We start from the raw sequence: 7,500 nt of genomic DNA on the forward strand, positions 1-7,500 counted from the left end.
CTATACACCTGCTTCACTACTACTCTCCTTCACTATACCTCTCGCTTCACCTATACACCTCTCCTTCACTATACACCTCTCCTTCACTATACACCTCTCCTTCACTATACACCTCTCGCTTCCTATACACCTCTCCTTCACTATACACCTCTCCTTCACCTCACACCTCTCCTTCACTATACACCTCTCGCTTCACTATACACCTCTCCTTCACTATACACCTCTCTCCTTCACTATACACCTCTCCTTCACTATACACCTCTCCTTCCTATACACCTCTCGCTTCACTATACACCTCTCCTTCACTATACCTCTCGCTTCACTATACCTCTCGCTTCACTATACACCTCTCGCTTCACTATACACCTCTCCTTCACTATACACCTCTCGCTTCACTATACACCTCTCCTTCACTATACACCTGTCCTTCACTATACACCCCTCTCCTTCACCTATACACCTCTCGCTTCACTATACACCTCTCGCTTCACTATACACCTCTCGCTTCACTATACACCTCTCGCTTCACTATACACCTCTCGCTTCACTATACACCTCTCGCTTCACTATACACCTCTCGCTTCACTATATCATAATAGTTGTTTGTGTGTGGCAGAGAAGACTGAACCAACAGTGATCTCTGTACCCAAGGAGAGACTCGGGGACATAATAGCTTTACCCGAGGAGAGGAGGAGAGAGGCAATACATAACCTAATCTATACCCTTCATTAGCTCCTATCTTATAATTAATTATACCTCAAGTTTCACATAAATTAGTGCAGTTAAGGTATAATTAGGGATTTAATGACCTTTCACCTCTAGTCACTGAACCACAAGCAAAAGTAAACATATCTCTTCCAGTAAAATGTTTGTCCAATCACAAGGTGTAATTAGGGTAATGTTTTATCCTTAATTGGCCAAACTATCAAGCAACATCTTGGTATATACGGCGCAGGAGGGGGTAGTTGACCTTTGACCTTTTAAGATACCTAAGAAAGTTAGAAACGTGTGTGTGTGTGTGTGTTGGACCATGAGACAGGCTGCCAAGTTTGATATTAGTGGGCCGGAATTGGAGGACGAGTGGTGGTGAGTTAGTAATTGTTTACAAGAACGGAGGAAGAGGAGGGGGAGAAGGAGGAGGATTGGGGTAGGAGGATGAAGAAGAAGGGAGGAGAAGAGAATGGGGAGGAGGGAACATAATTATAACAACAACAACAAGAAGTTCTAGCACAATTCCCCTGTTCACGAGAGGTAATGTTGTACTCATGATAGTTGAGGGAATGACCGCCACACTCCTACAAGGCGCTGTGGCGTGGGATCTTTATGGTACTGAGGTCACCAGTCGACAAACTCTTGGGTCCTGATTCTCACAGCCAGAGGAATGTGACTCTTATGTGTTCAGCTATTGAAAGAATTTTTCTGGGTGATCAAAAAGTCCCTATTCACCTATAGTTGTTCTTGTTATACTGTACCTACATTATTAATCTATGTAATTTACGTTTAAAATATTCTAAAGGTGTTTTTTGGGGGGTAAGGGTCATTAATTAACACTAATTACTCGTATATTTTTTAATTATGAACCCAGATCCTTCATCAACCTGTAAAACAGTACCTTTGTATGAAGTGGGAACAAAATAGTGTTATGTACTTTGTTCTACTTATAATAAATCTTAGACATGGTCAGGGTAAATGTTGGAGGTGTAACTAGGAAGAACTAAAGTGTTGATTATATTACAGGTGCACAGGGACTTATCCATCACCTGGTTTATTAGAGTTGGAATACCTGTTTACATTAGGTGTGTGTATGTGGAAGATATATTTACATGACACACACACACACACACACACACACACACACACACACACACACACACACACACACACACACAAAGAGACTGGTGCTGCCATGAACCCCATCTAATATGAACCCTTAAAACAGTGAACCCAAACAACCATGAACCCCACCTAATATGAACCCTTAAAACAGTGAACCCAAACAACCATGAACCCCACCTAATATGAACCCTTAAAACAGTGAACCCAAACAACCATGAACCCCACCTAATATGAACCCTTAAAACAGTGAACCCAAACAACCATGAACCCCACCTAATATGAACCTTAAAACAGTGAACCCAAGCAACCATGAACCCCACCTAATATGAACCCTTAAAACAGTGAACCCAAACAACCATGAACCCCACCTAATATGAACCCTTAAAACAGTGAACCCAAACAACCATGAACCCCACCTAATATGAACCCTTAAAACAGTGAACCCAAACAACCATAGACCCCACCTAATATGAACCCTTAAACAGTGAACCAAACAACCATGAACCCCACTAATACCTTAAAACAGTGAACCCAAACAACCATGAACCCCACCTCATATGAACCCTTAAAACAGTGAACCCAAACAACCATAGACCCCACCTAATATGAACCCTTAAAACAGTGAACAACAACCATGAACCCCACCTAATATGAACCCTTGAAACAGTGAACCCAAACCATAACCCCATACAAGCAACATGAACCCCACCTAATATGAACCCTTAAAACAGTGAACCCAAGCAACCATAGACCCACCTAATATGAACCCTTAAAACAGTGAACCCAAACAACCATAAACCCCACCTAATATGAACCCTTAAAACAGTGAACCCAAACAACCATAGACCCCACCTAATATGAACCCTTAAAACAATGAACCCAAACAACCATGACCCACCTAATATGACCTTAAAACAATGAACCCAAACAACCATGAACCCCACCTAATGAACCCTTAAAACAATGAACCCAAACAACCATGAACCCCACCTAATATGAACCCTTAAAACAATGAACCCAAACAACCATGAACCCACCTAATATGAACCCAAAACAGTGAACCCAAACAACCATGAACCCCACCTAATATGAACCCTTAAAACAGTGAACCCAAACAACCATAGACCCACCTAATATAGACCCTTAAAACAGTGAACCCAAACAACCATAGACCCCACCTAATATGAACCCTTAAACAGTGAACCCAAACAACCATGACCCACCTAATATGAACCCTTAAAACAATGAACCCAAACAACCATGAACCCCACCTAATATGAAACCTAAAACAAAAAACAACCATGAACCCCACCTAATATGAACCCTTAAAACAATGAACCCAAACAACCATGAACCCCACCTAATATGAACCCTTAAAACAGTGAACCCAAACAACCATGAACCCCACCTAATATGAACCCTTAAAACAGTGAACCCAAACAACCATGAACCCCACCTAATATGAACCTTAAAACAGTGAACCCAAACAACCATGAACCCCACCCAATATGAACCCTTAAAACAGTGAACCCAAACAACCATGAACCCCACCTAATATGAACCTTAAAACAGTGAACCCAAACAACCATGAACCCCACCTAATATGAACCCTTAAAACAGTGAACCCAAACAACCATGAACCCCACCTAATAAGAACCCTTAAAACAGTGAACCCAACCAACCCAGACACTAATATGAACCCTTAAAACAGTGAACCCAAACAACCATGAACCCCACCTAATATGAACCCTTAAACAGTGAACCCAAACAACCATGAACCCCACCTAATGAACCCTTAAACAGTGAACCAAACAACCATGAACCCCACCTAATATGAACCCTTAAAACAGTGAACCCAAACAACCATGACCCACCTAATATGAACCCTTAAAACAATGAACCCAAACAACCATGAACCCCACCTAATATGAACCCTTAAAACAGTGAACCCAAACAACCATGAACCCCACCTAATATGAACCCTTAAAACAGTGAACCCAAACAACCATGAACCCCACCTAATATGAACCCTTAAAACAGTGAACCCAAACTACTTTTAAACTTTCTCCCATGTGTAGTGTTTTCTCTCTCTCTCTCAGTTTTCTTCCCCCAACATAGCGGCGTTACATTCCCTAAAGACTTTGTTATAACCTTATGTAAGGCTGAAGTAGCAACGTAGCTTTTGTTTTGATTGGGCTGCTCTACTGAGAAGTGGCAACGTAGCTTTGTTTTGATTGGGCTGTTTGCTGAGAAGTGGCAACGTAGCTTTTGTTTGGTGGGCTGCTCTTCTGAGAAGTGGCACGTAGCTTTTGTTTGATTTGCTCTGCTGAAAGTGGCAACGTAGCTTTTGTTTGATTGGGCTGCTCTACTGAAGTGGCAACGTAGCCTTTGTTTTGATTGGGCTGTTCTACTGAGAAAGCCTTTTATTGCTGTTTTGCTGAGAAATGCAGCATGCTTTGTTTGATTGGGCTTCTCTGAGAAGTGCAGCACCTGTTTGATTGGCTGTTCTGCTGAAGTAAGCAGCAATAGCCTTTGTTTTGATTGGGCTGTTCTGCAGGAAACGTAGCCTTTGTTTTGATTGGGCTGCTCTACTGAGAAGTGGCAACGCCTTTGTTTTGATTGGGCTGCTCTACTGAAAGTAGCAACGTAGCCTTTGTTTGATTGGGCTCTGCTCTGAGAAGTGGCAACGTAGCCTTTGTTTGATTGGCTGTTCTGCTGAAGTGGCAACGAGCTTTGTTTTGATTGGCTCTCTACTGAGAAATGGCAGCTAGCCTTTGTTTTGATTGGGCTGTTCTACTGAGAAGTGGCAACGTAGCCTTTGTTTTGATTGGGCTGTTTTGCTGAGAATGGCAACCAAACCTCCAATCCTTACCGTCCGTCTCACACAAATTGCATTCCTCGTCGACTAGTTGGCGTGTTGTTGGAACGACGAGATAAACCCAGAGTCTTCCCTCGTCCACACTGATCGGGAGGACTTTCTTGAGAGGAATCCTTTCTTAACCAAGGATTGATTCAAGTAACCTCTGCACGCCACCATCCTACACCCCCCTACCATCCTACGCTCCCTCACCCCACCTCCAAGCACCCTCTCCTGCACGCCACCATCCTACACCCCCTACCATCCTACGTTCCTCACCCCACCTCCAGTAACCTCCTGCACGCCACCATCCCTACACCCCCTACCATCCTCGCTCCCTCACCCCACCTCCAAGTAACCCTCTCCTGCACGCCACCATCCACCCCCTACCATCCTACGCTCCCTCACCCACCTCCAAGTAACCCTCTCCTGCACGCCACCATCCTACCCCCCTACCATCCTGCTCCTCACCCAACCTCCAAGTAACCCTCTCCTGCACGCCACATCCTACACCCCCTACCATCCTACGCTCCCTCACCCCACCTCCAACTAACCCTCTCCTGCACGCCACCATCCTACACCCCCTACCATCCTACGCTCCCTCACCCCACCTCCCGTTCTTAAGACGTTTAAATATTTTCTAGAATCATTTTCGACGAATGACCTTTTGAGTCATTCGTGTATTTCTTATTTTTTTTTTTTTTTGTATCTATTTGTTTAATGTGGATATTTTTTGTTGCTTCCTGATAATCTAAAAAACAGTTGGAGTCTTGAGGTGATATAAATAATTATATCTTTTTACGTGTGTTCATAAATCCTCAGTCGATTTTTTATTTCGAATCATTAAAAGCATCCTAACCTAACCTAACCTAATCACCAGTAACCTAACCTAACCACCACTAACCTAACCTAATCACCACTAACCTAACCAGGCTCCCACTAACCTAACTCTCATTGACTTGTGTGAAGAGAACCTGCCTTCACTCTTACTGTTGTTATATAAAAACACAACAACTCGTCCGTGTGTGGTAGACAGTGAGACTTTTCTCAAGCACAACACACTCACCACCACACCTCACCACCACCACACCACCACCACCACACTCACCACCACCACACACTCACCACCACCACCCACCACCACCACACACCCACCACCCACCACACTCCACCACCACCACCACACTCACCACCACCCACACACTCCACCACCACCACCTCCACCACCACACACTCCCACCACCCACCCCCTCACCACCACCACTCACCACACCACCATCACCACACCTCCCACCACCCACACACTCCCACCACCCCTCAACACCACACACACACACTCACACCCACACCTCACACCCCACACCTCCCACCACCACACACACTCCCACCCACCCCCCACCTCAACACCACACACACTCACCACCACCACACACTCCCACCCACCACCACACCTCCCACCACCACACACTCACCACCACCACCCACCACCACACAGGTGGAAATCTTACAAGATTCAGGCGACCTTCAACAACTCTGGTAATCCTCTTAAAGAACAGTGAACAGAGCCTGAAAATTTGTTCTTCTGGGAAAATGTTCTTCATCTAATTGATAACTTTATCACATGAAGAATAAACTCATTAAACTTCTCACCTGTGGGAGTAAATTAATCATGATTGAGGTTGATAAGAATGATATTTGATGATGATATTTGTAACTAACATACATACCTCCGTGATAACTTCCCCAACATAAATACGAACCCCATGATATTTGTAACCCCAACAATACATACCTCCGTGATATCTCCCCAACATAAAATACGAACCCCATGATATTTAAACCCCAACATAACATACATACCCTCCGTGATATCTGTACCCCAACATAAAATACGAACCCCATGATATTTGTAACCCAACATAACATACATACCCTCCGTGATAACTGTACCCCCAACATAAAATACGAACCCACTGATATTTGTAACCCCAACATAACATACATACCCTCCGTGATAACTGTACCCCAACATAAAATACGAACCCATGATATTTGTAACCCCAACATAACATACATACCCTCCGTGATATCTAACCCCCAACATAAAATACGACCCATGATATTTGTAAACCCCAACATAACATACATACCCTCCGTGATATCTGTACCCCAACATAAAATACGAACCCCATGATATTTGTAAACCCCAACATAACATACATACCCTCCGTGATAACTGTACCCCCAACATAAATACGACCCCATGATATTTGCCCCAACATAACATACATACCTCGATCTGTACCAACATAAAATACGCATGATATTTGTAACCCCAACATAACATACATACCTCCGTGATAACTGTACCCCAACATAAAATACGAACCCCATGATATTTGTAAACCCCAACATAACATACATACCTCCGTGATAATTGTACCCCAACATAAAATACGAACCCCATGATATTTGTAACCAACATAACATACATACCCTCCGTGATAACTGTACCCCAACATAAAATACAGACCCCATGATTTTGTAACCCCAACATAACATACATCCTCCGTGATAACTGTCCCCAACATAAAATACGAACCCCATGATATTTGTAAACCCCAACATAACATACATACCCTCCGTGATAACTCGTACCCCAACATAAAATACGAACCCCATGATATTTGTAAACCCCCAACATACATACCCTCCGTGATAACTGTACCCCAACATAAAATACGAACCCCATGATATTTGAACCCCAACAACATACACCCTCCGTGATAACTGTACCCCAACATAAA

The 7,500-nt window shown here is 43.6% G+C and overlaps 1 protein-coding gene across 1 annotated transcript in view; it reads left to right on the plus strand.

The window, feature by feature from the left end:
* The window catches only part of LOC121854629 (adenylate cyclase type 5-like), a 64,251-nt gene that overhangs the window by 29,421 nt on the left and 27,330 nt on the right, over positions 1-7,500 (plus strand). The gene's annotated exons all lie outside the window — the stretch shown is intronic.

Source organism: Homarus americanus, unplaced genomic scaffold (genome assembly GCF_018991925.1).
Source record: "Homarus americanus isolate GMGI-L3 unplaced genomic scaffold, GMGI_Hamer_2.0 scaffold25468, whole genome shotgun sequence".
Classification (NCBI taxonomy): Eukaryota; Metazoa; Arthropoda; class Malacostraca; order Decapoda; family Nephropidae; genus Homarus; species Homarus americanus.